This window comes from Lucilia cuprina, chromosome 4 (genome assembly GCF_022045245.1).
Source record: "Lucilia cuprina isolate Lc7/37 chromosome 4, ASM2204524v1, whole genome shotgun sequence".
NCBI classification, from domain to species: domain Eukaryota; kingdom Metazoa; phylum Arthropoda; class Insecta; order Diptera; family Calliphoridae; genus Lucilia; species Lucilia cuprina.
The window spans coordinates 88,015,716-88,030,306 of NC_060952.1; positions in this window are offsets into that span (position 1 = coordinate 88,015,716).

Genomic DNA, 14,591 nt, shown 5'->3' on the forward strand with positions numbered 1-14,591 from the left:
ACTGAACTAGAACTGAACTAGAACTGAACTTCAACTGAACTAGAACTGAACTAAATCTGAACTAGAATTAAACAAAGTCTTATCTTAGACGAAGAATCATATAAAACCCCAGGAAAATTGAACTTTTTTTCTTACATTTATAATTAATGCCCTAATTTTTATATGCATATATACTTTATGTATCTATGCTTGTTTCTATGTTATACAAGTTTGCATTAATTTTGTATTGTTTTATTGGTTTTGAGTTTGAATTTTGCAAGTTGCATTATTGTCATTGTTGTTATTAGTAACAAGTATTTCATTTAAAGTAAACAATAACAATTGTGAAATTTACATTTCACAATTTAACCAAATGTTTTACAGTGGCAGCACAGGTGATGAAAAGACAAAAATCATAAATAAATACTATTTAGTATAACAAAATGTTAAATATTTCATATAAGGTATATAAAAAAATTTACTAAATAAATACATACATTAAAATCGATAAAATAAGCATGTTGCAAAACATAAGTCATGCCTAGGTAGGTTATAATAATAGCAAATCTTAAGGTAAATTAATTATTACAAAAATGAGAGTAATTATCACAAAAATATATTCAAATATGTACAAAGTTAAAGCATATTTTAATTCCAGCATTATAATAATTTCCATATAAAATACCACTGTCCAATATTTACATCAATTGTTTGTACAACGAAGTAGTTTGTTACTCGTACATAGAATGTAAATACAATATGTAATTTACATATATGTATGCAGACAAACATAATTTTACATGTGAATTTCACTCTCGAAAGAGCCTTGGGAACAAAACGTGTACGTACGTGTTCGTTCATGTACGTGTAAAGTGACAAAAGTAATAAGATCATTAACAATATTTGTACTGTAGTTGTTTTATTTCATTACTTTTTTTTCCTCCTATCTTGTTGTAATTGTTATTGTTGTTATAAATGTGTTATTGCAGGAATGAAAAAGGCCAAACGTTTACGAATTTTAAATAGATTATAAAAGGCAATAAATTACTAGAAGGGATTTAATTAAATTAAAACTGTATTTTAGTAATAGTTCTTATAGTATTGATGAAATTATAGATATAAAACATAATTAATTGTAATTAATTTAATTAATACAATTTTTGACAAATACATACTATATGCATGTATGGAAGTAAAGATTAATTTAAACAAAATAAACATTGACAATGGTTGTGTACTTATCATTGTGGATAAAATTACAGAAGAGAATTGAACTAGAACTGATCTAGAACTGTTCACTTCTTGCAAAATAAATTTTTCATTTTTAAATTTAAAACTTAAAAATATTTCTCTTCGAGAAAACTCCCAAAAAAAAAACTTTAATTAGATCTTTAGACGCCTGAATAGTTTCTATTTGTCTCGAACTTTAACTTAATTTTGCTTTTATTTTGCACTACTTTAATTAGTATAATTCAAAGAAAACTGTTAACAAAAAAGTTAAAACGAAAACTAAAAAAAAGAACCGAACATCACCACTATGATTTAACAATTTGATTTACAACTTTTCCTTAACAAATGTCTAAAAATGGAAGAGGAGCCAAATACGTAAAGAAAATGTTGCTATCGAAAATTAAATTTTAGCTTATTTGCTTCCTCAAAATAGTATTGTAACATTAACTATTGAGGTTTAACTTCATCAGAGATTTTATATTGTTTTTATCTTTCTCTATCTGTAGAAGTTAATTTTATGCAGTTTTCTTCGTCTGCTCCTTTGCCAAAACTTTACGTATTTTATATGTGTGCGTGTGTGTGTGTTTTTGTTGCATTAAAGTTTAAGGCAAGAAAAACGGAATAAATTGAACTTTGTTTCTGTTGTTTTTTATAAAAAAAAATGCTTCATTAATTTACTAAAGTTTTTAGTTTAATTTTATTACAAAATAGCATTTAAAAAAAGAACAAAACAAAAGCAAAACTTCTCTCAAATTTGTTGGCGTATACTTTATATTTAATTATTTGCATTAATTTATTAAGTATACGCAATAATAACATTAGTTTTTCTGGAACAATTAACTTAAAAGTATGATTATAAAATTAACAAAAAATTTAATTAAACTCTTATTTTTTCAGCTTTATCAAAAGAAACATATAAACGTAACATGTAATATGTATGAAAACGAAAGTTACACAGACTAGTTTAAAAGACTACGTTTTACATTCAACAACATTCTCTTTTCAAAGATTTAAAAGTAGTTAAGTGTTAGTCGAAAGAGTGCGAATTGATTAGGGTCAAGTGGGTACATACCACATTTTAACCCTTTTTACAAGTTTCTATTTTGAATGTTTTAAAATTGTAACTTATAATTTCATCACAAAAATCATAAAGAGAAATTTCTTCCAGCTTTCCATCGTCTTAAGTAAAACACTATCTTCGTCTTAACTAAAACACTATGATTATACGTATAAAAAATCCTTTTGAACAATAGTAGTATCTTAACCTAACAGTTTACTCAAAAGAAGATAATTTAAGGTAATGCAGCTTTCTTTACTAGAAGAAGGAAATTTTTCTTGTCTGATGCTAGATCCCCCCGGGAGCATATTACTTTGGCGAGACCTGCGCCTTGGTGTTATTGCAATCTCGGGGTATAAAGAGGTGGCCAATATCTCCAGTCTGAACGGGACTGGAAAATTGGTTACAGTCTACTGCTTGGCTTAGTCCTTGAATAGATTGCCAGAGGTCAGACCAGAGCACCGCATAATCTGTTACTACGGGTGGCCAGTTGCCGCAGGACTATGTCCTGGCTGGCCAGTTGGTTGAGGTTCCTTCGGGATCCACGTAGTGGGTGTGGTTTAAACCCAAATTCGCGGGAAGAGTAAGTGGCTGTTAAAAGACTGATGCATGATAAAGTCAATATTTCGGGATTAGTTCGGTGCTGTTGCCCCACACAGATGACCCACAGAGGAGTGACTGTGAGACTAAACGTTGGAAATGAGTTGGTATTAATTATATATGGACCGGGATGAATGTAAGGTTCAGCGGGCCTTACTCCACCCGTCTACCTAATGAATATGTCGTATGTTTTTCTCTCATGAATGTGTCGTATGAATGAGATGTGCGTTGGGTGGAATGATGCTGGATGAAAGGTATCATATACATATGATACCATTGAATTTTCCTTCTTTGGCCAGATATGTTCAGAGTATACTCTGTTCATATCAGAATTACCACAATGTGTCCCTGTGAGTAGGAATAATGTCTTCGGCTTATTAATGGACCGTTTTTCGGTCCACCGGTTACGTCTCTAGGTGCTGTTGCCGAATTGACAGAGGTCATCCAATGATCAGAGATTAGTTAGCTAGAGTACTCCAGCAAAGTACTTGTGCATGGACCGGTCAAAGCCAGTGTACAAAAAGACCACCGTGAGATAAGGCCGTCAAGGCAACTGCTCACGTTAAAACACTCGACAGTCATGTCTGATACTACAATTTATATTCACATGGCTAAACTAGCTATATAAAAGGGTAATTCAAACATCGAGCGCAAAGAAGTTGTATAGCTGGATCGTACCTATACTAACCTTAATGAGCATGAACGATAAGTACAGGCTATCTTGTATGTAACCAATACTACAAAAAAAGTTCAAAAAGTTTTCTTTGCTCCTTGAAGACGATCTTGCTTACCATCAGACTGCAAGAGCACTGTGGAAATGGAAATGTTACTTAACAAAATGGTGGCCTGTTGGTAGGTAGAGACCATCTTGAATGTTGTGAGCCTTCTGATAGTTTTAGATGTCTCCTTTGGGTATTTAATGACAGGGGGAAATTGAATAAGTTATCTTAGATCATTAACGCTGATCTTGATCACAGACAGGCCACAAAGATGTAGGAGAAATATAATAATGCCGATCTCTCTCTTTTCTTTTTAAACAAGTTAGAAAAGGTAAAAAAAAGACTCCTTATGTTCTCAAATGATAGTCTCCTTCTCTGTCTGCATTGATGACCGTATCAATGACATCATTATTATAATGAATGTTGGAGTGCCGCTAACATCAACTATAAGGCAGCTACAATGGAGTTCTTGGCAAAGGAGCGAAAGTTTAAGGAAAGTCATCCAAAAATTTTAGCAATAAAATTAAACCTCCGGGAATGGTTAAGAAATCTGAGAGTAATTGTGCAAACAAATTTAAAGTGATTACTTATGAATATAAATTTCACTTAAATACATTCAATATGAGTAAATAACACTGGTCTGAGAAACAATATTTTTTGTATTATTATAATAGATCAAGTGCATCACATTTTTTATAGGTTTTTTCTTGCAACCAAAGCGTTTTTTATACAAAATTATGAATTTAAATTTCTTTTTTTTAATTTTTAACAACTTCTAGATAAAACTACTTTGGTCTTGATTTTCCAGTGCAGTAGCTGAATATTTGAAATATACACCACATATACATAAACAACACTATTTGTTTGTAAAATTATTATTTAAATGAAATTTGATATACCTATAAACTACCAAACTGCTAAATTAATTACATATTTAGATCTAGATTAATCACAAAAAAATATAATTTTAATAGAAGAAAAAAAATCCATAAAAATAATTATTTTCTAATTAATAACAACCCATACAAAGCCGGTTAGAAAACATATTAAACAAATTTTTAATAATTAAATTAAAAACTTTAGGTTTTCTTTTCATGAAACTTTATTGTGCAAAAAAAAAGACAACGAAAAAAATTCAATATTATGAGTTCAAATAAGCAGAATTTCAAAAATAAAACAAGAAAAAATTCTATTGATTTCATAGATTCTGTGAGTCTTTTAAAGAAAAAAAAAAAAAAAAAACAAGCCAAAATAAGGGAATAATATTGATAAATTTATAACTTTTTCCTTATACTTTTTTAGTATTGAAGAGCATTGAAAGATTTTTTTTTTATATATTGTTATATTTTTTTCATTGCATTTAAATTAATTTTCTAAGCACGCACTCTGCTGTGCTCTTTTTTATATAATAATATTTTTTTTCTTGTGTCGTTGCTGTTCATACTGTATGCACAAATATAATAATCAAAATGAAACCAAACTCATTCTCTGTTTATATACAATATTGTTTATGTGTGTTAATATATACATACACATGTTTATATGTATGTTCAATAAATGTATGTTTATGTGTGTATGGAGTTTTTTTTTATATATACATATTAAAATTCATAAAGCATTTTTATTTTATTCTGCTTATAAATACAAACTTTTCAAACATTATGTTTTCTTATGGGGTTACATTTATATTTTCTGGTTTCTATACATACACACATATATACATTTATTAGAATTTTTATGTATATATAAATTAGAGGTCCCCTGAAAAATCGGACTTTCAGATAACATTACAAATTTTATAAAAAAAATAAATATGTTTTTACGCTGTTTTTTTTAAACGTCGTCAAAATTTTGGAATCTATCTCAAAATCGACATAAAATTCATTATGAATGAAAGTATATTTTAACCAATCTTTGAAGTTAGAACCACAATGGGTCATAAAAGGTCCACATCTGAAAAGTACTTAAACGCACATATTAAATTGATAAAATAAACTTTTTTCCGGATCAGGTTATAAATGATCATAAGTTAAAATAATTACTCAAAATAGAAATTTCTGTGAGCCGGCCTAGTTAACATTTATATATCTATGGAATATTTTACATGTACTGACAAGAAGCAAAGGTCATGTAGAAACATATATGAATGAATATGTTATAAATATATATACTGTGAGTCAAAAAAAAATTTTACAACTGTAAAGGAATAACATACAGAATCAGAAAATTAGAAATCTATACTTTCCTTCTTTTTCACTAAAATTTGTTTAATTACGATATTAATCACCCGTATTAAGTATAAGGGTAGTTTTTAAAACAAAATCTATTAAAAGAGAAATTAAGAGCGCGATTTTACTAATTTTCTGAAAAAAATCATTTAATTGATTCACATTTATTTCATTTATAAAACTATTATTGTGGATCTAACTTAAGTATTAGAATTTTTTTATTATTATCGAAAAGATTTTCGAATACTTTCACACTCTCACTGTATATAACACTTCCCACGTGTTGTTGTCATTGTTATTATTATACTTTGTTTGTATATTAAATGAAAAATCTAAATAGTGGCACCCTCTTGGTTATTTGGTCAACTCAATGTAAGATTTAACAACTTGATAAACAATTCTAACCACGCATTCCAAGACAGACAAGTCCACAATACACTTCACACCTTAGTAAACAAAACACAATGGACATGTGCACACACAAACAAATGCACGAAATCAGCAAACATTCCTGCGGAGATATATGGTTTCAATGTATCCTTAAAGTTTTTAAATCCTTTTAATAATTTATACGATTTAAAGTTATATACCTTCTATTCATCTATCTATCTATCTCTATCTATCTATCTATCTATCTATCTATCTATCTATCTATCTATCTATCTATCTATCTATCTATCTATCTATCTATCTATCTATCTATCTATCTATCTATCTATCTATCTATCTATCTATCTATCTATCTATCTATCTATCTATCTATCTATCTATCTATCTATCTATCTATCTATCTATCTATCTATCTATCTATCTATCTATCTATCTATCTATCTGTCTATCAATTTCCGACTAAAAGTAAAATTTTTAACTCGATACAATCTCCCCGAACTGCAGAACATTATATTGCTGTTTTTGTGTTAATGTATCTGTGTCGTTATATCAAACCAATATCACATGTATATATATATACATATACCTTAACTAAGAAAGACAAATGCGTGTTTATTTATATATAGTTGTATGCATTGTGTACGCTTCTATGTAGCTATTGATATGCCCCAAGATGTTGTAAGGTCATCATATATGTACAAAGTAGTATGTCTATAAATGTTGTACGTTGTATACAATTAGGCCCCCAAAGGCATATAAATCACAATATTATGAACTCATGTTTATGTTTCTCATCTTAAACTTTTTTCTTCAATATCCATTTTTTAGGAAATTTATGAAAATATAAAAAAACGAACGACTAACTACAGATTGCTATAACTAGGTGAAGTTTATAGCGAATACTGAAGTTTTAAAACCAAATTTTATTAAATTTATTTTCTTGCATGAAAAATATATGTGTTAAGACACATGTACATGGTAGTACAACAAATGTCTGAACTAATTTTAAGCTTTAAAAAATGTTTTATTGAGTGAGGTCTTTTGTCTGATGGGAACATTGATTGGCAAAGAAAGGGTAAGAAAATTTAAAAATTTTTTAGTAGTTGCAGCATTTATGACAGAAAATTATACATTAAATAACATAAATAAAATAAGAATGAAAAATACTAAAACCTATATGATGAAAACTTCACCTCAGCTTGACTGACAATTTGGACTCTCATTTGAACCAAGCTTAAGGCCGTAGTCAGCTCTTCTGGTTAGTTAGTTTGTTTGTTACTTGTTAGTTTATATTTATGTAGTATCTTAATTAAGCTAAGAATTTTAGTGTATACCTCCCTGACACTGAAATTTTTCGCCCACCTAAACCATGTATATTTAATAATATCACTTGTAATCATTCGTAATTTTAATTATATTTCTATATTTACAATGTTTATAAAATATTTGTGATTTAAAATAAAATCATTATATTGACATTGGAAATTTGTTGTTAAAATTTTTTAAATCCTATTAAAATCACGTTCTATTCGTTTATTCATGCAGTTTTTATGAATAGTTTTTGATGACATAAAAATTACAAAATATTTATCACATTGTTTTCACTTTTACACTTTGATTACAAAACAATTAGCAGCTTCTATGTGAAATACTTTTTAAATTTTACTTGAAATTTTACAAGGGACATATGGCTAGAGTATCGCAACTCGGTAGTATTTATAGCCTTCACCACCATTAGTGATGATAAAGTTTGTTATTTCGTAGGTAACATCAAGAAATATTCATCTCAGACTCAATAAAGTACATATATGTTGGGTCCCTATGAAATTCTGAATCGATTTAGCTATGTCCGTCTGGCTGTCTGTCTGTCTGATTATCCGTCTGTCCGTCTGTCAGTCTGTCCGTCCGTCTGTCAGTGTAAAACATGCTCCCGTTAAAACGCAGCAATAGAAATAAATGAAATTCACCCAAAATATTTATTTCTATCTGGTACAATTTGGTATTGAAAATCAGCAAAATCGGTTCACAATTTATAAAGTTATGTGTAAAAATTTTATACTATCTCAAAAAAATTTCGTTTTTCGCAATTCTTAAGTAGTTTTCACAGAAACTTCAAAATATAATTCCATGTATTTTGTATATTGAAAATCATAACAATAAATTTCGATATAATATATAAATGATTATCCAGATTTTTTTACAAAAAGCATTTTTCTAATTTTTTTTTCGTCGGTCACATCGACCTTAAATAAGTCAAAGCTCCCGTACAAAGGTCCACATCCGAATCTCACTTAGAATATATTTTTTGGACCTAATCAAAATTAGTTCCACAGTTTTGTTTCCACATATGTGGAAAACGAAACTTTTGTCGAGTTATCTAAAAATTAGAAATTTAAATGGGTTTTAATAAAAAGTACCTTGCAGATGAAAGGTATTTAAGATTCGGCACAGCCGTATTTAAATATTTTCAGTTGATGTGTTCTGATATATTAGGTGAATAGAATTTAATTTAAATCACAGTTGCTGCAGTTTTTTCCACTACATACCAAAGGTCATCGTTATATATATTTACATATTTATTTTACATATATAAATGAAAACAAATTTATGATTAACATTTCATGTTTATATTTAAAAATTTAATACATTTACATTTTGTAACTCATATAGAAAAATATGTAAATATAAACAGAAAAAAATTATATATTTATTTAAAAACAGGATTAATGACAGACAACAACAGCACGGCACTAAAAACCGTTAGACTTGCAAAATAAATAAACAAATGTAAAATTTAACCTAAAATAATAACAAACAAATATGATTTTTTGATTATTTATAACAACATCAAAAATTTTAAATTCTATTTACATAAAGCCATAATATTATGATGGTATTTTCAACTAAATGGATTTTTAAATTAAAAATATTTTATAGAATTTCTTTAAAATTTATAATAATAGAACCAAATAAATACAATGGAAATATTTTAATTAAATAAATTAAGTTTTTAGTATTGTAAGCAACTAACAATAAAATTAAAATTTTTATAGAAATTTTATGGAATTTACAAAAATTTAATGAATGTAATTGTTTAAAAACAATATATATTCTAATAATATGTTTTACAAATTTAAACTCTATTATTAGGAATTTAAGCTTATATACTAACACTAATACTTTATTCTTGTAGGAGTTTTTTTTTTTTGCTTCGAATATATTATTTAAACTTCATACCGGATGGTTTATATTAATGAGCAGCGGAAGTATTTTACAAAGTTCGCTGAAACGGAAAAACCTGCACCGCTACATACTCACTGGCTGTAAAACATGTTTGGTTTATGAACACACTTGGCTTTTAAAGACCAAAAGACCCTCCCATGGTAAAGTCAATGAATCTGTTAAATCTGTGCACAGTTTTAGGATGTTATTTAAATGCAAAAAAAATAAAAAATAAAACAAAAAAACAAATTAGAGTTCTATATTCGGCTGTGCCGAATCTTATATACCCTTCACCTAGGTATGTTAAAAAAAGAAGTCAGTACCAAAAAGTCTTCTTGATGCTTAATTGCATGTTTCTAGGTTCAATATTATATAATATTTAAAAAGTACCTTTCGAAAAACTAGAAAGTACCAAAAAGTTCCCTTGGTTTCATATTTCTAGGTACAATATTATAAAAAATTAAAAAAGTACCTTAAAAAAACAAAAAAGTACCAAAAAGTTCATTTTTTCTGGTTCTCACCTAATTCCGACTTTACATACTTAATTTCATGTTTCTAGGTTCAATATTATAGAAAATTCAAAAAGTACCTTTTATAGAACAAAAAAATCCCCATTGATTTCTTCTCGTCTTATCCGGGCTCTACATACTTAATTTTATGTTTCTGGGTTCATTATTAGAGAAAACTCAAAAAATACCATTTGAAAAACGAAAAAGTTCCAAAAAGTTCCCTTTCATGGATTCTCACCTAATTCAGACTCTACATACTTAATTTCATATTTCTATGTTCAAAAAAATTCAAAAAGTACCTTTTGAAAAACGAAAAAGTACCAAAAATTTCCCTTTTTGGCTTCTAACTTAAGCCAGGCACAACATACTTAATTTCATGTTTCTAGCCAATAGCAACACACTAGCGCTGCTCTTTGCTACTCTTACTCTGCTGCTCTCGCTCTGCCTTGTTTTTATAAACAAGAGTACAATAACAAAATCTACCGTATGATTATGTATTTTGTTTTTTGCAATTTCTGTTTGAGCATGAATAAAAAATCTCAATTTTTAATGAAATTTTCAGAGGTTGTCTCTGATTTTTGCTCATATCTCAGTTATTTATGAAACGATTTTGCTGTTTTTAAAAAGCGATCTTCCCGAAAGCATGTCTAACAGAATTATTGAAGGGTCCTCTAAAAACTGACAGACGGATCCAAAATATATATACTCTAAAGGGTCGGAAAATTATATTATAAAAATTATAAACGGAATTGCAAACTTATATATACCCTTCTCACAAAGGCGAAGGGTATAAAAAGAAGATAATGTGCTATATTTGGCTATGTCGAATATCAAATACCCTCCACCTTCAAGCTACTTTTTTTAAAAAACCCATTTAACTCAACAAAAGTTGTGCTTCCGTAGTGAGGGTAATAATATTTATGCATATGTGGAACTAATTTTTATTAGGTCCCAAAAATGTATACTAAGTGAGATTTGGATGTGGACCTTCGTACGGAAGCTTTGACTTATTATAGGTTAATCTTGCCGATGGAGAATGATTTGTATATTTACAAACATATTTCTGTCGACATTTACTCCGATGTTAATATTTTTAATGAATTAAATTCATAAAAAAATCTGGATAATGATTTATATATTATGTCAAAATTTATCACAAAAACTTTGACGGTCATTGTGCGTTTAAGTAGTTTTCGCAAAAAATTTCGGAGACTTCTTCATATGAACACAAAACCTATTTTATGTCGAATTTTAATCAATCTAGCTCTATTTGGCAATAAAATATGTAAGTTTAAGTGATTTTCCAAAATGGACCTTATATGGGAGCTATGGCCGGTAATTCCAGACAGACAGACCATCGGACGGACATAACTAAATCGACTCAGAATTTCATAAGGACCCCATATTTCTTGATGTTACACACGGAATGACAAACTTATATTAACTCTCTATCACCACTGATGGTGGTGGAGAGTATAACTAGAAAATTTTATAATACTGACATATGTATGTATTTAAGCATACATTCATATACATATGTTTGGAGTAGGAAAAAAAAAACAAAAGAACATGTAAAAAAATATTGCAATATGTTAAATGAAATATTAGAGAAATTGCGGCATTTCTTAGATTTTCATAAATTTGTAAAATCGTTTAATTGATTTTAAGCAATTAGTGACACGTTTTGCATTCCAAGTACTTGAAGCGGCAATAAAACGAAAAGCACACGTTGCCATGAAACAATTTAAAGAAGTTGCTTGAAGATGTTTTTGAAAATATATATGAAAACATAAATATTCAGTGTATAGGAGAAACTTACAGTGTATAGGAGAAGAAGTTGTCACAAATAGTTCAAAAAATATAAAGATAAATGTACATAATTTTAATTTATATACATTTCTATATCCATCAGAACTGAACTAGAACTGAACTAGAACAGAACTAGAACTGAACTAGAACTGAACTAGAACTGAACTAGAACTGAACTAGAACTGAACTAGAACTGAACTAGAACTGAACTAGAACTGAACTAGAACTGAACTAGAACTGAACTATAACTGAACTAGAACTGAACTAGAACTAGAACTGAACTAGAACTGAACTAGAACTGAACTAGAACTAGAACTGAACTAGAACTGAACTAAAACTGAAATAGAACTGAACTAAACTAAATTAGTACTCAACCAGAACTGGAAATAAGCGCCTAAGATATGTTTGTATGTAAGTTCAAATATTAATAATACTTACTCCATATTGTCAAATAACAAAACGATTTTGTCCTCAGGTATATTCATATTTTTAAAATAATTTGGCAAATATTCAACGAATAGAAAGCAAACAGCAAGTATTAAAAAAAATATATAAATACTAAATTATAAATACATACATACCCATAAAATACTCCTTAAGCAAAACTGATGATGTTAGTTTTATATAAACAAACACACATTTCTATATACTTTTATGGATCGAGCAAAACGAGTAGCCAAAATAATTTGGGTAATTTGGCAAAGATTTTTATATTTAAACATACAATTTCATTGTTTGAAAGAAAATCGAAATATGAAAACAAGTCATAAACTACATGAAATTGTTCCGAATCAAATAACAAGAAAAATAAAAATCAAAATCGAAATCTAAATAATAATAATCGTAAAAAATGCAGAAAATAAGACGCAAATCAACACCCAGCTAAATATTATGGAATTGTTAAAGAGCAAAAAAAAACACAAAAATAATATAATAATAAAACTGAAGAAAAGAAAAAAATTGTCATCATCTTTAAATTACAATTTGAATATTAATAAATCATAAAATTGTGCTGAAATTGTAAATAATAAAATGGTAAAACTCTAAGAAATACACTCACTCCTGGTGAATTAGAACTCGGAATTTATTTTGGATAGGATGTCAATAAGACAAATCAAATAAAGTTTTTATAACTGCATAAATAATTAGGGAGAACTCGACAAACAATTTAAAACTAGAAAAGCTCTACAGCTAGTTATGTTCTAGTTCTGTTCTAGTTCTGTTCTAGTTCTGTTCTAGTTCTGTTCTAGTTCTGTTCTAGTTCTGTTCTAGTTCTGTTCTAGTTCTGTTCTAGTTCTGTTCTGTCCTAGTTCTGTTCTAGTTCTGTTCTAATTCTGTTCTAGTTCTGTTCTAGTTCTGTTCTAGTTCTGTTCTAGTTTATCTGATTTTGGGCTCTCTATCAAAGATAAATCAAGACATGTCTACTTTTGTGAGTCTCCATAATAAACCATTTAGGAGCACGTTATTTTCCACTTGTACATCTGACTTTGTACGCAGTTTTGCTGCTTTGAGAGGCGCATGAATGACAAAAATGGTCAATATATTTTGTTTCGGGATTTGTATACTTTTTCGTTGATGTTTTTTTTTTTTGTTTTTCCGTTTTTATTATTTAAAAGAAAACAAAAATATGAAGAATTTTTTTATTTTCATTATTTAGCATATGGCTTATTTAATATTATATTTTTTGTTATAAATTTTATGATCTTGTTACTGTAACATTGTAAAATAAGATAAAAAAATATTTGTCTTCCTAAAGCCTGATATTTCTAAATATAATTGAAGATAAAATAAAGAAACTAGATACGAACATAGAAAGCGCTACAACGGGGTTTAGAAAACGTAATATTATTTTGCAATAAGATTGCGAAATATCTCTCTGATTAGAGAAACAAAATTTCTCTTAAAATTTATGTTATTACAGGTACTTCTATAGACAACTCTTTTACTACCACCTATTGTAGGGCTCTCTTTTAACTATAAACAAAATTTCGCGTGGTAGTAAAACAAAAAACTTTCAATATAAAAGAATCCCCTACTAGAATACTAAAATCCTACTCCTATATTCATTTATAGGCATATATAAAACATACCTCTGGGAAAGGTTTATATTGTCAATACCCACCACAAACATAAAATATACAATTTACACAAAACAAAAGAAAACATACATATATACATAAATAAATATTTCTTTTGATCGTAAAAAATAGAAATATGTTTTTATGCTAATTTTTTAAATGGATTTATTATTAATAAAAAAGTAAACACAAACACAATAAAAATGCATAAACGGAGGATATAAAAATTTGAACGATGAGGAAAAAAATCAACACTTGTTTTCTTAATTTAACGACAAATTCGAGATTTCAAATGCAATTTACTCTGAAAACGAAAAAAAAAACAAATCATAAAATGTATATTAACTCCTCTTGATTACTACATAATCCTTAAATATATTTAGGTACCTTTCTAAAAGTTTATTTGTTATTTATAATACCGCAAGAAAATATGTATGAAACCACAAATTATTGTAACTTATAAGCACATAATAGAAGCGAAATTACATTTTAAGTTTATTTTTTAATGCAAATGAAATGATTTGATGTGAAATATAATATAACATTATAGAGTTGATAACTAATGAAAATATGTATTTCAAGACTAGATAGCTGAGCAGTCATAAACCACTCAATTTCCAAGGTTTTTAGAACCATTGTAGCAAATTATTTAAGTTTAGTTTTAGTTCAGTTCTAGTTCAGTTCTAATTCAGTTCTAGTTCAGTTCTAGTTCAGTTCTAGTTCAGTTCTAGTTCAGTTCTAATTCAGTTCTAGTTCAGTTCTAGTTCAGT